Source organism: Myotis davidii, unplaced genomic scaffold, assembly GCF_000327345.1.
Source record: "Myotis davidii unplaced genomic scaffold, ASM32734v1 scaffold851, whole genome shotgun sequence".
NCBI lineage: Eukaryota > Metazoa > Chordata > Mammalia > Chiroptera > Vespertilionidae > Myotis > Myotis davidii.
Genome location: NW_006282653.1, coordinates 88,728 through 98,675, shown reverse-complemented (window position 1 = coordinate 98,675; position 9,948 = coordinate 88,728).

The following is a 9,948-nucleotide window of genomic DNA, read 5'->3' as shown; positions in this document are numbered from 1 at the left end:
ACATATTAAGAACAGTATGCCATATATGCCAGGTCCCTTGAAACAGCAAGGATGGACCGGCTCCCGGCAGTCCTGCAAATATGGATTATGCTTCCAGTCCTTTTCACAGGCTTTGCAAGAAGGCCCTCAGGTGTTAGGGGTCTCCAGACCATATCTGATGGCCTGGCCTGGCACCAGCACTAACAACCCTCCCTCCGGGCAGTGCACTGTTCACGGGTTTATGGCCTCTGTAACAGGTTCTGAAAGACCAGTTTCTGGGAAGGAGGTAATGACTTAATTATAGGTTAGCTTGCTGGCATGGATTCCAATTGCTAGCCCCCCAAATATCAGGATTACATTTGAATTAGCCCTTTTTAGCCTTCTCAATATGACACTATGTGGACACATTCTCTGGCCCATCCCAACCCTTCCAATGCTTATGGTGTAAATGTGAAAAGTAAACCACGTTTATACATAATTGTCTAGGAGGTTCATGAATGGATATACACACCCATGTTAATACATAAGTAATTTCATGGTAATTGTGTGTTTTCTTGTCAATATTGATTCATTCACTACTTTTTGTGAGATTTTATATAAATTTAAAAAGAAATTATATTTATTAACAGCAACATTGGATGAAGGAAAGAGGAGTCTCCCTGCCACAACTGTCAGAGAAGCATTCTGCATAAGAAGGATTTTGAACATCATTTTGAAGGAAGTGTGTATTAGAAGGAGAATTTTACTGCTAATCTCAAGTGCTTCCATATTTCATCCTGCGCTTGCCAAGGAGACGATTACATGTATTGACCAATGTGTTTGGAATGTTACCCAGACAGATATCACCTTGCTTTTGGATTCCAGTGACTGAGACTCTATCAAATCTTATATGTCAGCTGTTTCGTTTTGTGATGGGTCTCATGTTTCCTAAAGATTTTATCTTCCATAGATAAACTAGGATGTCTTCAAAAAGAAACAATTTGTGGTCCGCTTTGGTTTTATACACAACAGGAATTCAATAGATGATTTTAAACCATTTTATCTACAGGATATTTAAAGTTACCTATAATCTTTTATGAAGTTCACCATTCCAGGTACCTACTTCTACCCACTTGTGTATATCTATATCTCTGTCAAATGTTATCACATGTATATTATAGTATTATTTGAGTTATTTCCTTGTTTGCATTATTAACTCTGAGCTTTTTGAAGCTTTTGCATCTTAAGATATCCCAAATATTTCTCTTAATTTACTAAACAAATACACCTTGTGGAAGATAAAAAGAATTGTAGAAGGCTGTTTTTGAGTCTAAAACCTTAATTCTACAAGTGCAGTGCTACTCAGAAAACAGAAGCACGGAAAGAATGTGACAATGACATTGAGGAAGTACATTTCTTAAATGGTCTGATAAAAAAGTGAATTCAGACAAAAAGACTACATCAGGGAAGTTTAATACATTTTGCACTGTACTTTAGCTTTGGGCTTCTGTGCGATTTTTCTTTCTTCTAAAGACTAACATTCAGTCTGACAACAGTAAAGTACAGTTTGCAATGAAAAAAAATATTATTGACATGACAACACCATTAAGATTGAAGATTTGATTAATGTAGGTATTTCTAATATCTTTTATTTTACATCTTATATTTTACACAATAAATAAGAATATATTTGGATTAGTTTTGGTAACCTTAGTTTTCCTGGGTTTCTTAAATTGGAATTTAAATAAATGCAGAAAACAAGGGAAAAGACATAAGCTTGGAGTCAATCAAGCAGGAGTGAGGAATTAGAAGCCAAACAGATACTAATTCAAATCCTCCCTCAGATGATAGTTGGTACCAAACTGCTTAACAAATTACTTAACCTCTTTGTGCCAGGACAAGGATAATGAGACCGCTGTACTAGTAGACTCAATAAGGTAGCAAATAATAATAATAATAATAATAATAATAATAATAAATTAAAAAGAGAAAAGTAAAGTAAATTTCTGACCCAATAAGGATGTCCTTATAATAGGCCATGCCCATGAGTGTAGACACGGCTTCTCCAGCAGCCCTTGAAGTTCTGTCCTGGATGGTTACCATTCCTTAAAGACCACCTTGACCACTTAATTTAGGATGAAACCCTGGGAGGGACAATCTAACATCAAGGAGTCCCATCTATGAGTATATTTTTAAACTTGGAGTTTTTATCTTGCACTAACATTTGTTGGTTTGGTAGCTAATTTTCTGAAAAACAGATCTAGTTGATGATTTCCTTTAATATTCTAAACTTGATGGGCCCATAAGAAATGATGGCAATTGCCCTAGCCGGTTTGGTTTAGCCAGTAAGTAGAGCATCAGCCTACAGACTGAAGGATCCCTGGTTCAATTCCAGTCAAGGGCAAATGCCTGGGTTGTGGGCTCCATCCCCAGTAGGGGTCATGCAGAAGGCAGCTGATCAATGATTCCCTCTCATCATCGAAGTTTCTCTCTCTCTTTCCTTCTCCTTTCCTCTCTGAAATCAATAAAAAATTATATTAAAAAAAAGAAATGGTGGCAATGATTCTTTTCTCATAGTGTAAAAGTGAAGGTTCAATGAAGTACTACATATCAAAAGTTTTGTTCATCCCTTATATATCACCAATAAATGCCAGTTATTCTTGTGTTACTATTATTGTAACCAATTCAATAAAATATTATAGTGAAATTGTTTCTATACATTAAAAATTAGCAAGGAAATATGAATCTTTGTTAATATTGTTAATGGTAGATATACTAGCATCATAACATTTATAATCTTCCAAATAATACTTTTAATAGAAATATACAATTATTTTTTTCCCCAAAACTCTTCATTTTCTCTTGGAACTGAAGTAGTAAATATTAAAATGTTTTTGTTCCATTGTTCTGAAAAATAAAAGTGAGAAATATGATTCATTTCTAATAATTGGGAACTTTTTAAAAAAAACTCTTAGTAGCATGTGGTAGCATTTTAGCAATGACAATGCCCTGTAAAAAGCAAGAAAAACATGTTCTGTTATTTTGAGATGACGTTAACAGCTCCAACTTGACTTCTATTGAATTCTTGCTTCTCAATTATTTTTGAGAACATTTACCAAAATCACGGGGCTGAAAATTAATAAAGAGGCATCATTTCAGTGTCAAGCGGGGTGGTATTTTCTCACGCCCCATCCTATTTATAGAGCCTTCAATCATCCTACTCTTGCTTTGCTCGCTCTCTCTCTTTCCTGATCTCAATTGCGCTTAGATTTGAAATTACACTCCCTGGTTGTGCTCCAGTAAATTTAAAATTGGTACTTATACATGTTATGATTTCACATAGTCAGTCCTTGATGGGAAATTAGTTTATCCTCCATTACCTTCAAAGTGAACTTTAGCTAAGAATTCCTAGTACAAAATGCAATGCCATCTTTTCCTGTTAGTTTAAAGAATTGTACTCTCTTACTTTTCTCTTAGCTACTGTTAGTTTAAATGACCTCAATACTATGACTATAAATGCACTGCCATCAAAAGAAAAATAATTTTATTTTATATTTTTTTCGTATGAAAATTGGATTCATTTGAACCACTTTGCAATGGGTTACTGCTATTACCTGTCAATTTTCACTTGATTTTAATGGTTATTGTGTAAAGTAAATTTACTTGATTCAAATTGTTTAAAACATTTTGAATTGGAGTTAGCTAAATTTAACATTAATATGCCTTAAAGTGTTATGAAGATTGTAATGCTTTAATGTCATTTATAAAGTTTACTCTTTCAGTAATGAATTTGGAGTTTGTCTTCAAAATTTATAGATTGAAAAAAAAGTTGTAATAATGTCCTTGATAAATCTTGATTTTGTCAGTGTAATATCTATCTGAAAATAAGGCTTCCTAAAAGCTGAATAAAGAAATTTGTAAGTAACAAGTTATTTAGAAATGATCACAAAAATGGCTTTCCTTATCTGTATTATTTAATTACAATTAACTGCATATAAAAAATAAGCAAAATATGTAAGTTTTTAGAAGATTGTTATCTCTTTTGCATATATAGTTATTTTTATATCATTCAAAGCATAAATTAGGTAAAACATATCAAATAATATCCCCCCATTTTATCAGTTAGAAAACTATAGTAAAGAAAGTTTAAATAGCTCGTACAAGGTCACGATTTGTAGTGGTAGAACCAGAGGCTGGGTTTTAGCCTTGCTATGTACTGTCATGTGCAACTAGTGCTGAATCAAGATGTGCTTTTTACTGATGTGTCCCAGGCTAATGATATTTCCCTAGATCTTGGTTCCTTTCAATTATATTAATCACTCTATGATCTGAAAAATTCTTCACCAATTTAATGGATTATATGAGTAGCCAAATCCATACCATATCTTCTAAATTCTTTACTGAAGTAGTATCATTAATATAAACTTATACACACAATTAAGAATAACTGGTTACCTGTTATACATTGAATGTTTTAGTTAGAGCACTGTATCCTAAAATTCATTGTCATAACCAAAATGCAGGATTCTAGAAAGAGATCCAGGAGCACATTTTGCTCTCGGGCCATATAGACAGTTTCTGACTAAATAATTATTTATTTTTATTTTATTGTAACCATTTGCAGAATATCTCAACCTAAATAAAAAAAATAAAAAATAACTACAACATTTTCAAGGAAAAACTCTTTGTAATTCTATGATGTCTAATCTGGTTCCTTTGAATTTTCAAGTTTATATTAAATCAAGTTATAAAGCTGGCGATGACTGTCAATATTGAGAGGTTACTGTCTGTGTTGAAACTTAAGAGATGCAAGGCTAATTTTTATAAAAATATGCAAATATTAATTCCACTTTTTCCATCCCATTCTCTCCTGTGTACAAGACATTCATGGCATCTGCTATTAGTGACGTAGCTGCCATTGCCTATCTAATGTTATTTCTTTCCATAACTTGTATTCACTGTTCTACTAAAAGATGCATAGTGTCTTTGGTAATACCTAGTAAAAACTCCCTGCCCTCAAATTATTATGAGTCCCTCAAAAAATTAGTTTAACAGGCTGGAATGAGAAGCATGAAGATAGAAGCAAGGTGGTACATAAAAGCACAATTCCAGGCCTCCTATTAATCTTTATGTGTTGGTTAAATTTAGCTTTAAAGTGCTATAGACCTTGGAGAGTAAGCTGGGGCATTTGGAATCATTTGTTATAAAATAGCCCTTAGGGTAACTGTATAGAGACAATTGATTTTAATGAAAAAGAAAACCAAGATTATGTGGATCAAAACTAGTAGACTAACATTTTAAAAAAATTAAATCAATTAGGGTGACAGTAGTTAATAAGATCATTTAGGTTTGAAGTATACATTTCTATGATACATGATCTGTATATTGCTATGAAAGCAATCATTACTGGCAAGAGAAAGATGCATCTGCATTACAGATGCTCAAGATTCTGAGAATAAGATTCCTTTTGTAAACACAAAACCTCAAGGCACCATCACATTTGAGGACCTGCCTGTGGCATCCTATAATAGTCAAGAATAATGATTACCATGCTTGACACTGGGGGAGACCTGGTGGAGGAGAAGAAAAGGGTAGCTAAGGACAGAGAAAGAAAGACTGCAGAAATGGTGTACAGCCAGATGTCCATCCAACTCACCACGTCTGAAATGTGACCTGGTGGGAAAGTAAACTCTGGACCTTAAATGTGTCTATGATTTGCTTCTGGTAAGAACACAGTTTTATTGTTAATGGAAAGTGTTGTCATGCTTCTCCAGCTGTTTCAGGGCCCCACAGCATGTGTATGTAGAACAGTCCGTCCCTTGAACATAGAATGAACTCAATAGATATCTGTTCAATGAGTGAATACACTAATTCTACCTTAAAGCAATACTATGTGGATATCTGGATTTTCAGTATTTCAATAAGTTTGAAGTCCTACAGAAGGCTTAGGTCATGGGTGTCGACCACTGGTTGATTATCTTTCATGGCAGTGTTTCTAGGACCAGATGTGTGCTGTCTTTAAGCCCCCGCCCTGCTCCAGGGTCCTACACAGTAAACTCAGCCTGTTTTATAACTTTCTTGACCGAGATTTATGATCTGAGACAAAATAACCCCTGCAAGTCTCTCTGAATAGCTAGCACCACACAAAAAAATAAATTAACAATGATAATATAATATCATAATACTCACACGGTCACACTACAATGTAATCTTAATTATTATTAATTGCCAGTGGGATGCAATAGCAATATTACATTGGAAGATCCAATTTTGGTCCTGATGTCTCTTGCTTATTTTACTGCTATGTATTAGCATTAGGGTGTCATAATTAATATTAAGTTCAAACAAACCCAGGCGTAATTGCTGACCTACTAACACCCAATAATAATTAAGCTAAACTCGATGCATAAAGGATCATGGTAAAAGCACCCTTCAACTAAAATGACTGTTTCTAAACCATAGATCTTAATCTTTTATGGTCATTTTTTTCTGCTTTGGTCCATTTATCTTCCTCAAAAATGAATCTCCATCAGCCTTCTCCTTAGAGAATTTCCACTGACCCTGGCTTGTTCTTTTCATTCACCATAGATTGGTCTCACATGACCTTAGATAAAAAATACTGTTGATTTTACAAGTTATGAAAATTGAAGGCTTTCATTTCCTGTGTGGGATTGCACCCTCCATCAAACATGCACACTCTAGTGGTTCCCAGAGTCTTCTTGGTTATATTGTCAAAAGAACTGTGTGCACACTAAAAAAGGACTTAGTAAACTAGCATTTATTTCCTTTTTTTACAAGGTGGCTAAATCTAAATTACTATTTGATAAAAGCATTTTAAGTACTTTACCATTGTACCCTAAGGATAATTGATTTATGTTTATTTTTAAATTTCTAAAGTTTTATTAGCAAGAAAAATTAATACCTCAGTGTATTTGCCAATTCTTATATTTCTGAATATCACATAATAAAATGCAATGTTTACTTGGTTGATTTGTCAACATTCTGCATAATTCATTAAAATCCTACGTTAATGCTTAAAGTATATTTAATAAAAATATTTTGGCAAAATTGAATTTAATGTTATACTGTTATAATTGACATCAGTCTGGATATTCATTAGTAGCTTCAAAAGAAAGAAAGTTCATGAATATATATGTAGACATATATACATACACTTGAGTATATTTATATAGATGATTTTACATTTATTCAGCAAAATATGTTTGACACTATTTTAGGATTTATAGTTTATAATAATAAATAATTTGAGACATTGATGGGGTATTAATAATTATAATTCTACAATTACCAATGAATTTATGGTAGAAAATTTTCCTTTTGAGAGGAACATTTTTGTCCATTTGTTCTTTCAAATGTTTGTTATTTTGCCTTTAAACTCTTAGTTTTAAAAGTCCGGATGTCAAGTGCTTTTATGATCAAATTTTATTTTATCATTATAGTTTTATACCAGCCATTTTTACTATTACCTTATCTTCATTCTTAAGAACAAAGAGCAGTGAACTTTTATTATGACATAATTGTAAAAGTCATTAATACTATTATCAAACATCAAAAACAGTTTATTTCATATATTGAAAAAATAATGTAGAGAAGTATTGTAGTTGCCTTTGAATTGCACAACTTAATAAAATATGAGAACTAAGTAATGCCTTCTGAACAAGCTAGCCTTAATAGCTTGTTCAGAAGGAATTATTTATAAAATGTGGTGCAAAAAAGCCTGTGAAATTAATTTGTTATAACTGAACTTTAAAATATATATTTTATTGATTTTTTACAGGGAGGAAGGGAGAGGGACTGAGAGAGAGAAACATTGATGAGAGAGCAACATCTATCAGTTGCCTCCTGCACACACCCTACTAAGGATGTGCCCGCAACCAAGATACATGCCCTTGACAGGAATAGGACCCGGGACCCTTCAGTCCACAAACTGATGCTCTATCCACTGAGCCAAACCAGTTATGGCTATAAGTGAACTTTAAGTGAAGATCTAGTTTATAAAAAGAATTTTAAAATAAGCAACTTTCTATATGAATCATCTCAGTTGTTTGCTCCCATATCTTATTCTTTTAAAATGTTACTGCTAAGCCTCTGCTATACATAAGCAAAGCAGAGAAATAACATTAAAATAAGTCAATCAAAGACAAATATTATATGATTTTACTTATACTCTGGTATGTGGAACTTAAAGGACAAAATAAACAAACAAATAAAATTGAAACAAACTCATAGGTACAGATAGAGAACTGGTGGTTACTAGAGGGCAGGAGAGTTGGGGGACTGGGTGGAATGGTTAAGAGCCCAAGAAGCACACATTTGTAGTTACAAAACAGTTACAGGCAAATAAGTAAAGCATAGGAAGTATAGTCAATAATATTGCAATAACTAGATATGATGGAATATTGAGGGGAACGCTGTGTAAAGTATATGATTGCCTAACCATTAAGCTATATACCAAAAATCAATATAAAATTAAAAACAGAAATAGGTTTAATATTTCACATCACTCATATATAGCTTGTAAAGTCTTCTTTAAATCATGCCTCATTCAGAATTGTGTTACAAAAGACAACATTCCAAGATCAAATATCAAATTGAGTCCTCTTAATAATATAAGAAATTATGATAGTCCATCTGAATTCCACTGTTGGAGTTTTTTTAAAAATGTGCCAGAAAAAATGATGACAGTTGAAAGAAACAGTCAATTAAAATTCTGCTCTATCAACAAAAATATGAAGCATTTACATTAGTAGTATAATATCAAAATATTATTTATGAATAAGACATATGTGTAAACTCTGGTCCATAGCAAATGTCAACAAATTCTTCCAAGAGAATGAATCAATAAATGAAAAATGAGTGAACAAATAAATCAATAAATAAGAAAGGAAATGAATATTGCAATCCTCATCAAATTACATTTTTATAAAGAAAATCTATCTCTTTATGTACTCTTCTTTTTTGCAAGGTTAGTTTTTATGACATTTTTATAGATTGTAAAGTCTTTTGCATTGATCAACTTATCAGATACTGAAAATCTTAAATAGAGCAATTTTATCAACACTACATACAAAGAATTCAATGTGAGAGGTAAAGTAACACCCCCCAAATAAAATATTAAATACATAAGATCAAAGGTTTTCTTCTCTATGACCATTTTGTTTGAATCCTGATAAAAGGAACAAAATATTTATGGAACAGTTATGTGCTAGTATTTCAACTGCCTTCAATGTCTCCTTTCAATGTAAAACTTGCAACAATCTAAGATAGGAATTATTGCCCTCATTTTATTGTTTTATGAAGCGAGATGTATAAGGGGATTGGTTTCTCAGTGTCATCTAGTTAGTGATTAACTAAGATCCCTGTCTCCTACTTCATTAAAATGGACAGCTCAGTCCTACATGGAAAGCCCTTATTCTTTCCATTTCAATAAAGAAGGATGCTGTAGGAGAGGAAATATCATTTCCCCACTACTCTTCAGGTTCTTGGAAGAGACACCCCCTATATTAAAAGACATATTAATAGGAGAAAAACCAATAAAAGTTTAATAACATGTATTCCTCCTCTATACATGGAAGAGACCCAGGAAAACTAAGTAGCTCCCCCAAATGGCCCAAGCCATCATTTTAAATACCATTTTCAGCTAAAGACCAAAGATGTTGGAGGGAAGGGAGAGGTCAGTATGGATGGTTACCAGGGAAGGCACAGTAAACAAGGGTAAGTCTGTTACCCAGTTCAGAGCACACCAATGTTAGGTGTCTAGGGACAGAGCTGACTCACAGTGTTCAAGCAGCGATTGGGAGTGTCTGTGACAGCGGCTGTGGGAGAGACCCCTGTCCAGGGCAAGAGCCCCAGCCCAGTGCTAGATGGTGTGTACAGTTCTTTCCAAAACACATATGGAACATTCTTTTCTATAAGTTGTCTATTGGCTTTACATATTAAAGAAATACAACCATTCTTAAAATAATTCTT